This window comes from Lepisosteus platostomus, unplaced genomic scaffold (genome assembly GCF_059453375.1).
Source record: "Lepisosteus platostomus isolate fLepPlt1 unplaced genomic scaffold, fLepPlt1.hap1 Scaffold_84_H1, whole genome shotgun sequence".
In the NCBI taxonomy this organism is placed as follows: Eukaryota; Metazoa; Chordata; class Actinopteri; order Semionotiformes; family Lepisosteidae; genus Lepisosteus; species Lepisosteus platostomus.
The window spans coordinates 89,813-102,301 of record NW_028291696.1 but is presented as its reverse complement, the minus strand read 5'-3'; the positions used below and the strand labels follow the sequence as shown (position 1 = coordinate 102,301).

The 12,489-nt window shown below is 46.7% G+C and overlaps 3 non-coding genes across 3 annotated transcripts; 1 reads left to right on the top strand and 2 right to left on the bottom strand.

Moving 5' to 3' along the window:
- Positions 1-1,895: 1,895 nt before the first annotated feature.
- Positions 1,896-1,967, bottom strand: trnae-uuc (transfer RNA glutamic acid (anticodon UUC)). The gene has a single exon. It is a non-coding gene; the product is annotated as a tRNA-Glu (tRNA).
- A 2,354-nt stretch (positions 1,968-4,321) lies between these two features.
- On the top strand, positions 4,322-4,394 carry trnam-cau (transfer RNA methionine (anticodon CAU)). Its single transcript has one exon. It is a non-coding gene; the product is annotated as a tRNA-Met (tRNA).
- A 6,254-nt stretch (positions 4,395-10,648) lies between these two features.
- Positions 10,649-10,730, bottom strand: trnas-aga (transfer RNA serine (anticodon AGA)). The gene has a single exon. It is a non-coding gene; the product is annotated as a tRNA-Ser (tRNA).
- Between the last annotated feature and the right edge of the window lie 1,759 nt (positions 10,731-12,489).

The following is a 12,489-nucleotide window of genomic DNA, read 5'->3' as shown; positions in this document are numbered from 1 at the left end:
GGCTTCCGCTCGATAAGCTGCTGGACACACCCGCCCCTCCTCACACAGACCGTGGAAAAGCCCCTGAGTCGGAGGGCTCTCTCTTCCTCCCAGGAGCTCTTGGACACAACGCACAGACAGGTAGCGGGGAGCCGCCGCCTGCAAACACGGCTCCAGGCAGGACTCCACTCCGTAGGAGCCGCAGAGCAGAGGAGATGGGGGCAGCTTAGCTCCTGTGCAGAGACCTGAGCTGCTGTTGCTGCAGACGCTGTCTTTTCTGCACTCGGGGTAGGAGTGAATGTTGAGTTGCCCTCAGAAATGAAGCAGAGTACTTCAACGGCACGGGTGTGTGTGTGTGCGTGCGCCCTGGTGATTCTGGGAGACAGATCGAACCTGGGCTAAAAGAGAGGAGGCTTAGCCCTCTTCCATTTGCTACTTCAAAGTTGTACAACCCATTTGTATCTGCTAGGCGGCGCAGTTTATCGTGGACAAAGAACGCTTTGAAAAGCGTCCAAAGCAAGTCATTCCGAGTTGGTCGTTTGTGTTTTCCGTTCAGACGCGAAATGCTGAAATGATCTCTCGGCTCCTCGGTTGTCATTTCTGCTCCGTAAAGGAATCACAGCACGCGTCGCCTTCCAGCACGCTGGGTCGGGACACGATGCCGGGGGTCGGAGCGTGTGATGTCTTCCTCGTTAGTATAGTGGCAAGTATCCCCGCCTGTCACGTGGGAGACCGGGGTTCGATTCCCCGACGGGGAGTAGCTTTTCTTTTACCTCCTTAGAGAAAGGACTGCCTTTCACTTCTCTGTTTTCTAACACAGCGTCGTGAACCTTTTCATTGCTCTCGCTTTCAGAGCCTCCGCACGGCACACGACTCGACATCAGGAAGCACATTGAAGTGAAAGCAGGGAGCGCTGCGACATGCACTGTGCAGATCCCGCCACACTAAGAGGTGAGTGGGTCTGTTCGATGCACAAAGAACGCTTTGATAAGCGTCAAAGGCAAATCATTCCGAGTTGGTCGTTTGTGTTTTCCGTTCAGACGCGAAATGCTGAAATGATCTCTCGGCTGCTCGGTTGTCATTTCTGCTCCGTAAAGGAATCACAGCACGAGTCGGCTTCCAGCACGGTGGGTCGGGACACGATGCCGGGGGTCGTTGAGAGCGATGTCTTCCTCGTTAGTATAGGACCTGTCACGTGGACCTGTCACCTGTCCCCACCTGTCATGCGGGAGACCGGGGTACATCAGGACGCGCATTGAAGTGAAAGCAGGATGCGCTGCGACATGCACTGTGCAGATCCTGCCACACTAAGAGGTGAGTGGGTCTGTTCGATCACAGCACTAGGCGAATCCCCAATCCCCTTTTGTGCGTGGCGACAGAAGAAGTCTGGTCTGTTTCCGCCCGGTTTCGATCCGGGGATCTTTCGCGTGTGAGGCGAACGTGATAACCACTACACTACGGAAACTGTGGTCAGATGTGCCCAGCGGCCCAGCGCTGAGCTTCGCCAATGCGATTCAGCTGCTTCCAGTGCCTTTATTGGGGTGCGCTGATGGACCGTGCTCTCTCTCCAGAGACCAGCACGCCTGTCATGGACGGAGCAGGAAAGACGGCGCCACATTCTACAGCCCTCTCCACGCAATCGACGAAATCGGGCTACTGAAGTGGAGAAAATCGCCTCTCCAGAAAGTGCAAATATCATCTTGGAGAGTATAAATCCTATTGCCGAAGGTCAGCCCTGTCTACCAGAGTGACCCTCCCACCTCCTGCAGCGATGGTCAGCTCGTCTCACACGCGAGAAGTTTCGGCTGGAAACAAGCGCCCCCTCTTCTCGCACGTTTTGCACGTTGAGTAGTTTTAATGTGGCTCCTTCGTACACAGTGCTGATCTTTTGGAAAGCAGGAGGCAAAATTGACACGTTCCCATACCGGGAGTCGAACCCGGGCCGCCTGGGTGAAAACCAGGAATCCTAACCGCTAGACCATATGGGAGTGCACAACCCTGCTGTTCCGGGCATCATGCAAGCAAACTACATAAATATGAGAAAACACGCAAGAGAGTTGTCACTCAGAGTGCCGAAGGGTCGATGTATACTGGGGCTCAGTTGAAATGCAACGTCAGGACTTTCCCGAATTATGTCACACGAAGAGAGCACAGCCTTTTCCGCCCTGCCACGTGTGTATCGGTAACTCGCCGTGATCGTATAGTGGTCAGTACTTTGCGTTGTGGCCACAACAACCCTGGTTCAAATCCGGGTCACGGCAGAATAGGGGCGTCTGCTTTTACTACTTGCATGAATGAAGGCAAAAAAAAGCCAATCGATGTGAACGAACAGCGCTTTACAGAGGAGTACTGCCTGACTGGATCGTTGATGAACGACAGAGGCCACTCCGACCTCTTCTCGGGTTTCTTCAATGACTTACTAAGGATCTTCTTCACATTCGCCCATGCATGGGAAGCCAGTTACACCAAAGCAAACGCAGGAAAGTGCATTTCATGCAGAGACCAGGAGGGACCTGTTTACACCAAGAGTGGTCGGAGTATGGAACAATGCGCCAAGCCCTGTTTCTGGAGTCGATTCTTGATTAGATCTTGGGCTCACTAAGAGGCCCCCGCTGGGTACTAATCTTTCTGTTGTTCTCGCAGGTGTTGCGCTGCTTTTGAGCCGACAGAGCTCGTCTTGGTCTGTAGGGATAGCCCAATTGCAAATGATCGGCTCCAGGTACAGAAAAAACGTGCGTTTGGAACAAGAGTGCATGAAGGCACCGGAAATACATTGGGAACAAATGACTGGTGGTTCAAGACCTCTGTGAAGTGCAGGAGCGTGCAAGAAGAGGCTGTTTGCACCCAGTCTCGAACGGGGGACCTTTCGCGTGTTAGGCGAACGTGATAGCCGCTACACTACAGAAACCTGTAGGGACTGCTGCTGGTGTCTCGCTTGCGTTTCGGGCTGAGAAAGGGACGCGTCACTTTAGGCAGAGGGCGCTGGAGATAGGAACAAAGGGCGCGATGAAACAAAATGCCGAAACCCGGGATCGAGCCAGGGACCTTTAGAACATACTCTCACGAATCGTTAGAATACGTGCGTTTGATCATCAATTGCGTAACAACCACATTCGTTCGACTTGAGCCATCAAGCTCATAGTTTTCAAATCTTGAAAGCTGTCATTGAGCACATCATAGTCTGCAGTACGCCCCGTAACTTGCGTACTTCAACAGAAAGAAGAGCAGACAGCTCCATAAATATGCGAGGCGCAGAGAGTGCAAGGCGAGCCGCACACGTTTCGGTGACTGAGAGAGGGCAGTTTTTGCTTCTGCATTTCCCAAGTAAGGACGCATGACAACAAGCGATCGCGGTGCTCATTTACGACATAGTGGTGATGAGTTTTCAGTACGTGTTCTTTTGAACGAGCAATGAGGTTGCTGCCTTGGACAGCTGACTGCACGCTCTCATTGTGCCACGTGATGAGTATTCACCAGGCTCGTTCAGTCATTAGTCACATTCCATCGTTTGCCATAAGCAGATGCTGCAAGGTGATGTGGATATCAGTTCCCAGTCTTGTGGACGAGGACAAAAAGAACACACAAGGGCTCATCCGCAAGTTGAACCCAGGACCTCCCACACCCTAAGTGAGAATCATACCCCTAAACCAATGAGCCACGGAAGCACTTTCCATTTTATTCTGTCAGCGAGCTTGAGGACGGGGGAGAGGCGTCATTCGCTCGTCCAGTCAGACCTTCATCAATAAGTCAAGAAAGCCGCAATTACACGACTGCCTTGCAGATGAAGGGCAGTGAACTGCACCCGGTAAGAGGGGAACAAGCGGCACTAGGCGACACCGAGGCATGAGCCCCAGCGAGGGGGGTTAGCTTGCATGGTACAGCGGTCGCTTTGCATGCGAGAGGTAGCGGGATCATTTCCCACGTCCTCCAGGTGTGTGCTTAGAGCTTGATGTGCCGAAAGGTGTCCTTTAGCCTGTGGTCACACCTTGCATGGAGAGCGTCATGCAGCTGTCAATCATTTCGCAGCCACGCCCCCTCTTCATCTTCTCTCTGCCTTAAGCGTCTCCGCCACTCTCTCTTGACATTTCATGTCAGCATGTCAGAAGTCCGAGTGACGTTTTTAATGGCTGAGTGAGGGCACGATGCTGAAGCAGAGAGGCCACTTCAGCCAGAGAGACTTGTGCTAGGTGAGATCTGAAAAACAGACTCGCAACAGAAACAGACCAAAAAAGTATCGGTGAGATCAAAAGGCAAATGCAACATCCAGCAGAGGGCGTCTAAAGATTAGGGAACGGGCGACTGAAATCCATGAGGCAAACTTTCCGGCTGTGTACTGCAGCTGGCCTCGTTGGCGTAGTTGGTAGCGCGTCAGTCTCATCATCTGAAGGTCCTGAGTTTGATCCTCACACGGGGCAGGGCTGCTTCCTCTCTTGCTCTTTTCAAACACTTGCGGCAACTGTTCGCTCATAACCACGTCTGGAATGCGTGACCTTTACACGGGGGAGAAGCAACGCCGCATCCCTTTTCTAAAGAACATTCACATTCAGAAATAAGTCAAGAAATTTGCCATTACTTTCGCTCGCGCTGCTGTCAGCCTGCCCATGTTGCCAAAGAAAGATTCACTCGGCGTCAACATGACAGAACAGCGATCACTTGAAAACACTATTCCACACTCCGTAAGCAAGAACTTCAGTGTTTGCAGTCACCCGATATGCCGATAGTCAAAGGAGCACAAAACACGAAGCGTCAAAAGACAAGATGAGTTGATGGAAAGAGCGTTGAATTGATGAGCACAAAAGTTCAGCTCGTACAATAGGCAACGAAGGTCCCGGCGTCATCATCGCACTTGAAAGGACTGCCTTGCAGACTAAGGGCAGTGGGAGGTTGCTGTTTTGAGATGGAGGCATTGGGATGGTGGGCCGAGATCTATTCTTCTTAAGGAATTCTTCATCGTGAAAGATCGGTCCACAGGTCATCCAAAGAACTTACAAATTTTTTGGACTCAGGGAATCACGTGCTTCCAGAAGGGAGTGAAGTGCTCAAACACATGACATGCCCCCTTGATCTCACATGCACAATTCTGCTGCAACATGCACAGCTACCGTCCACACCAGGCAGTGGGGCTTCAGCAGAATTTGCTACGCCACCTGCAATTACATATCCAGCTGCACACATATACATGGCCCCTCTGTCCTTTTCAGGATCTCAAAAAAAAGCATAGCGTGGTTTTCCTGCAACCTGATTGACCGCATCTCCCTCAGAATGTGCCCCGTTGCATTCATTGGTGAAGCAGGACGGAGGCTAACGGGCATGCCAGAACAGTTAGGCTCAGCGATCTCTCCAAAATATTGTGGTTGTAGTGGAAGAAATATGGTTTAAATTGTACCTTGGTATTTCAAACTCTCTCTAGAATGTTATCCATTTCTATTTTATTTTGACAGGAACTGGCTAATGACACTAGATGAAAAGAGAAGAAAGAAAACACAACGTTTCGGCCGTGGAGCCTTCTTCAGGTGTGAGGGCTCCACGGCTGAAATGTTGTGTTTTCTTTCTTCTCTTTTAAGCATGGAATAGACCTATTACTTGTTCCTTTGCAGCCTACGCATGCTGACACAGCTCCCCACCTGAACTGCTAATGATGCCTGGTAGTTTGTGGTACTTGGGTATTGTCTTATGTTTGCTCAAACTGCATATGTGTGATTGCATATTTTTGGGTATTTTCATATGTCAATATTTAATTCACTGACATTCCTGTATGCTTGGAAGAAAGGTAGATTGGATTTGGCACAGGACGCCTGCCCATATTTGTTGATCATTGTTGGGCTGGAAAAACAATGATAAAAAGTGTATGAAAAAAGCTCTCTCCAATATTTCCCTTCTCTTCGCCATGGTTACACTGCCCGTTCTTTCCGTCTTTGGTCCTTCTACAAAGATTCCAGGGCTCTTTTTCCACCATAATATCAGAATATTTTTTTCTCTTTTAAAGGCTGTAGGTGGGGTGTGATGGACTGTACCACTATCATAGAAGATTTTTTCAGGACACATCGCAGTTCCATAGTAGAATTTATCAATAGTAGAATTCCATAGGACATTATTTACCAACATATTACCCAGTGTGAGACTCTGCCAGTAAACCTCAGAGCATTGAGTTCTCCACTGATAAAGATGGCTGTCTGAAGTCATGAAATCCACTGCTGGGATGCCTGAGAGACAGTAATTGAATCTTGGCTGGAATTAGGCTTTCTATTAGTGTTGATCTTTGGGAATTATGTGGTAAAAAGGGAAAACTCCTTTACTTTAGTCACTTTGAATGTTCAAATGTACAGAACCTGCAAAACTAAGCAATGAAAAAAATCCATCACCACTCTCATGATAGCATAACTCATAGTCTCTGCTGTTATGTAACAATACACACTTTCAATTTTCTTATCGCCTGTCTCCAGAGAGAATGTTGTTAGTGCTGATGACCTTGAATTAGACCTTGTTAACTCTGTAAAACAATCTTCCTCTGCTTAGATTTTCACTCAGATTGATTTTGTTCTCAGATTATTCCTGGCAGGACTGAGTTTCTAGGAAATGAAAAGTGAAAGAAAAAGTACAGAAGATCAGCCCTTGAATATACAACATTGTGCAGTGAGATTGTTAAATGTATTAGCTGCTATCCTGTGCTAGAGCCTGTCGTGGTAAGCAGTGGATGACAGGATCTAGCACAGATACTAATGAAACACTGTTAATGAAAGCTAAAACACTTGAGTCTTATTTTAGTTTTCCATTGCCCTTTCATTTGTGATGTACTGTACAACAGGCCACAGAACATGCACAAAAACAGATATGCACACATTCACACCAGGCAATGACAGTCTGCCCAGTCAGAATCTGAGCTGAGGTATCAGAATTCTGAATTCCCTGAATTCTGTCATGGATCATCCACAATAAGGGCAAAGTTTGAACACGAGGATCCCCAGAGCCTAGTAACATAAATCTTGGAGCAAAAGCAGATGATTAACTTCATAGTTTGTGTGGTTGAGCCAAAGTTGAGCATGAGGATATGTGAGTCACCATTCTTAGAAATGGATCCAACTTCAGACAGGCGTCAAAAGTAAGAGTATACAGTGCTGGGGCAATGACACTTCAATGATCAGAAGGATAACAAGAGTTTTAATGCATTGAAATTGATTTTCTGGTGATGCACACTGTCATGGAACTATTAATTTTTTAAGGATCACTTACTGACGTCAGACAGCTGCCAATTCTCCAGACTGGAAGGATGAACAGTTTATCCCCCTAGGTACCATATTTCCATATTTCGAAGCATTGGAATAATACATGTCATACAGCAACATAAAAACAGGAAGACAAGTATCACAGCCCCTATAATCGGTGTTAGTAACTTAAAAGAAAAACATTCCCCCTGGCCCAAACAGTGATTCTAACCAGGAGAGAAAAGCCGGTGTATCTTTTATGCCTCTCTCTTTATTCACCTTGTCTTTTAGTTCTTTTAAATGCTGAATAGCGAGTGTAAGATTTCCGTAATCATAGTCATTAGCTGGAATATATGTACAACAGGAGTCTCCTACTAAAGCATAGACTCCTCCAGATGCTGCATTTTGAAGGTCCAGCACGAACCTGTTCTGAAGTGCCATTAATCTAACTCCCCTTAATTCTTGTTTGATAGCGTCTAAGCCTTCTAACATGATATTAATAAAAGAGTACATTTCATAAAAAGTCGCATGGGTGAGGCTGTAGAATGAGGCATTAAAGCACATATATAACAAGATGCATTAAATTTCTTTAACTTTACAGTATGATTTATAAATTTATACCACAAATTACGCATATCCCCCTCATTATCAGTTTCATTCAGCCAGTTTGTATACAAAGAGGCTTCGTGTTTAGATTCTTCCTCTTTTGGGGTGGTGACAGGCTTCTACATAAAAAGGAAAAAGGCTGTGCACATCAGTCCCAAGCAGGTTATCCCCATCTGTCCTTGTGGAGACATCACTCCTGCGCTTTGTTCAGTTCGTTTGTGACCTTTTTACAGTGGGAAGCATGAATCCAGGGCACCATTTCTGTGACCTTCACAGCAGTGGCAGTGGTCAGCAGCACCTGGTACAGCCCCCTCCACCTGAGTGAACACCATTTCTTTTTCCTGAAGTCTTTCACCAGAATCCAGTCTCCTTATTCACTCATTAGTTCTTACAGCACAGGTAAATCCCTGTGGGCTGGAGCCCAGCATAATCCTAGGCTTTTTTGGTCAACATTGGTCAACAGATTGGTCAACAACTGGGTAATAACTCTTAGAAAAATCTACACATTGTTCCCCTGCCTCAGCTGTGACGTTTTGTAGAACAATTCTAGCTGAAGTTGTAAAATTTCTCTTTGTTCCGTTCCTGCAAAACATCTTATTATGAACAAACAAACCACAATAATCATTTGCATCTAGGGGAATCACTCCCAAGGGTAACCCCCCTTAAAGCTATATTGTTCTACCCATCAGGTTCTGCCACTAGATAAGAGAACCTTTCCCATGAAATCATTTTTTGACCTTCATGATCCCTTCAGGGTGTACAATTAGCACAGAAGCAGCAGCTTTAGTCCACATGTTTTTCAAACAGGATATTAACGATATGATCATAACGAATAATACCAGACCCACAAATATGTATTGAACCAGAGACCCTCTCCATGTTCCTAGCACAGACTGTAGCCATGCACCAATACCCCAATCATCTGGATTGCAGGATTTACGAAGAAAATTATTTTCGCAGTAATTAATTTATTATATTTACTATATTTATTATACACGTGTAAATTAATTACTGCGGAAATAATTTACTTCGTACACTGTGCAGAGTGCCGTATACTCCTAGTTGCGGCACACACGATACATACAGTAAAAAGCCTCAGGCACTGTGTTAGATGTTTTTTCGACGTTATATATGCGTTTATTAATGTCGTCGATTTTACGGTTGCAATTCCACGTTGATTATACGTCGAGGCGACGTATATATACGTATTGCCGTATTTTCGCCGTGAATATACGTATATTCGACGAATCAATGCCCACTGGGTAAACTCTTGAGCAAACTCTGAACCAGCTCTAAGGAAACGAATCCGATTAGACGTTACTTTGACTCATCTTTTTACGCTCAGTGCTGGATTGCTCAAACTCCAGCTAGGGTTAGGGTTAGCATTCCCACGCTACTTAGACACTTTGTTTACGCTCAGTGCTGGATTTTGGGAACTTCAGGACGAGTGGGAATTTTCTCCTATCTGTCAATTCTGTTTTGTTTTGGAGACTCTTGGCTGCCTATGTTGTACAGTGCAGCGTGAAGGAAACATTTTCCAAAACTGTGTCAGCTCAAAAGTTGTAAGAAAACCTCTCCAGCTGCTTTAACTCTCTTCATTTTTGTCATTTAATGTGACACTCGATGTATAACTGGAGCCTCACATATGCAAATGGTGAGGCTCCAGTTCGACACCACTTTACAGTATCTGACAAAAGCATGGCAGACTGTGCCATGACCGGCAGATAACTTCTGCATATTTTTACCATATTAAACATTGGAAATCCAACCACTTGCATTTGTGACACTTGATTTTGAATCCACCTAAGACACTCTTAAATCTTCAAACACTTTTCTCTTCTCCCGCAACACTCTTGTCTGTCGGCACTATGTGGCAGCGTTGCATGACAACCCATCTCACCACGGAAAGGAACCTAACAGCTTTGGTAAGAGAGGAGAAAAGAACCTGGCCCGTACGGGGATCAAACCCGTGACCTTGGCCATATTAGCACCACGCTCTAACCAACTGAGCTAACCGACCTCACGACGGTGGTCCTCTCTGTGCTGCAAAAAATCGAACTCAGGGAATTTCTTTTGCCCTCCTTTGAATAGAAAGCCGTGTAATTCAGTGTACGGGCTTTCTCGTGCAGTTTCATGGTTCTTGTAACCCAAATCCTACACTGGCCTGAAGTGTCCCCCTATTTCACAGCATTTTTCAGCTGATTTAAAATGTACCTAAAGGAGAAGCATTATTGAAGACCATCAATTACCAAGAGCTTTTGTCAAAGGTTTTGGTGGTCATTTTTAATGACCACAGAGCACTATGACCTCGGTTTTACATCTCATCCGAAAGACAGCGCCCTTTTACAACACAGCGTCTCCGTCACTATGCTGGGACATTGGGACCCGCACAGACCTCAGGGTGAGCGCCCCCCCGCCGGCACCATTAACACCGCTTCCAGCTGGAAGCTTTGTTTTTCCCTGTAGCTTACCCTCATGCGGGTACTGACCTGGCTCACACCTGCTTAGCTTCAGTGGGTTTTCAGTTGCGAGTTGCAAGGGGATGCAAGTGATGGAGCCGCTCGCTGCAAAAGCCACTGCATTGGCCGGGAATCAAACCCAAGCCTCCCGCGTGGCAGGCAAGAATTCTACCACTGAACCACCAATGCTCAGTGCCTGGGCCTTCAAAAAAGACGCTTTTTTGGTGCTCTGTGCAAAAAGCGTCGACATATGCTTCCAGCTGCAAAATGCCATTCGCGGATGCTGAAGAATTTATTTCCAAGGCAGCGGGTACAAGCGATTGGGCGTTTTAAGACCACCAGGAACAGCAAAGAGGCGCGCTTCTTTGCTTGCGCCGGAACACACCGACTGGAGGCGAACAACGTAATCGGCAGGATTCGAACCTGCACGGGGAGACCCCAATGGATTTCTAGTCCATCGCCTTAACCACTCGGCCACGACTACAGCAAGCCCCGCTGCCGCTGCGTTCTTGCTACAATCTTACATGGATCGCGAGGCGCCGGCGGAAGCCTATTTCAAAGTCGTTCTCCGTTTCAAAAAAACATTTCCAAAATACAAGCCTTGCAGACAGACACGCCTCAGAGGACTTAAGGGTGGCTTCATGTCGGAATGATAAAGTCTCCCCGTCCGGACATGAAAATGCCACTTTGTTACACACAAAAAAAGAATCAACAACAGAGAAATGCCCACAAGCATTTGAAAAGCCGCACCACGTCGCACTTGAAATAGCTCTTACATTAGTGGTAGACGCAGGAATCGCCTTTTTATTTACGCTCTTACCAACGCGATGGAAAGCAAAACAAAGCAAAGCAGAGCAAAACAAAACGAACAAACGAAAACCCTCACGTCCCGCACTTGCATATAACGCCGTTACGTGCCCAAGCGGTATTGTACGTCATCCTAGCACTGCACGCCGGTGCGTATGGTATATGGGAACGAGCACACGCCACGAATCGTCTCGAATCACTCCCTACAGCTGTAAGGTGCCTAGAAGCGTGCACCCCCAACATCCTTCTTTGCTCATCTGTGAAAGGTAAACTCTTGAGCAAACTCTGAACCAGCTCTAAGGAAACTAATCCGATTAGATGTTACTTTGACTCATCATTTAAGGGATCCTTGTTAATTGGAAAAATCAATGATTTCGAATGAATTCTGAATGCGTTAAAAGACAGCTATACACAGAAAACATGCAGGACACTGCTCATGATGTTTCCCTAGCCGAAACAGTGCGTTTTTCCAAGCCATCTGACCAAGCCTGCCCACTGAAAACTGCAGGAGATCGTGTAAAGACGTTCAAGTTTGTAACTACTGCACGCACAGGAAGCAGAATAAATTCCTCTATTCAAACTGTCAAAGGTTTGCTTTGCGAACGCTGCAGGACATCGCACAATCTCTTTTGAACAGGGACAAACGATTTCTTATGGGGCGCAGTAAGTACAGACGTTTAAAAAGCTCCACTCATGCCAATGATGCAGCATGAAGAAGCGCAACCTAAAGTTTGCATTCCTAGCACTGTTGCATTCCCCGCATCAGTAGCTAAGAGAATATAATTTACGACTCTTGTTAATGCAGTTTCAGAAACCAGACTGAAATTTCTCAAGTATATTATTTGAATCCATTTGATGTTGGGCAACAACTATTCTTTCAAGACTTTTAGATTGAAATGGGACCTTTGAGACAGGCCTGTAGTTGTTAAGAACTTGTGGATCCAAATTTGACTTCTTAAGGAACGGTCTAAGAACCACTACCTTAAATTGATCATGTACGACGCCTGACGCAAGCGATGCATTCATCATACTAATTATAGGTCCTGCCAGTCCTTCGAGGGAATCTTTGACTAGCTGAGTGGGGATGGGATCTAGCAAACAGGTGGTTTACTTTGTCTTACGTCTGTGTTCATGAGTCCACCATAAGAAGAAATCTGAACAGGAGTGGTGATCATGCGAGGTCACCACGGAGGAAACCACTGCTCTCCCCCCAAAAAAAAACACCACTGCCCCTCTCAAGTTTGCTAAAGACCACATGGATGTTCCACAACTCCTGGAACAATGTTCTGTGGACAGACGTGACAAAAGTTGAACTTGTTGGTAAATGTGCACAGCGTTATGTTTGGAGATAACAAAGCACCGCATACCAACTCCAAAACCTCATCCCACCTGGGAAGCATGGCGGAGGCTGTACGGCTTGCAATCATCGAGGGACC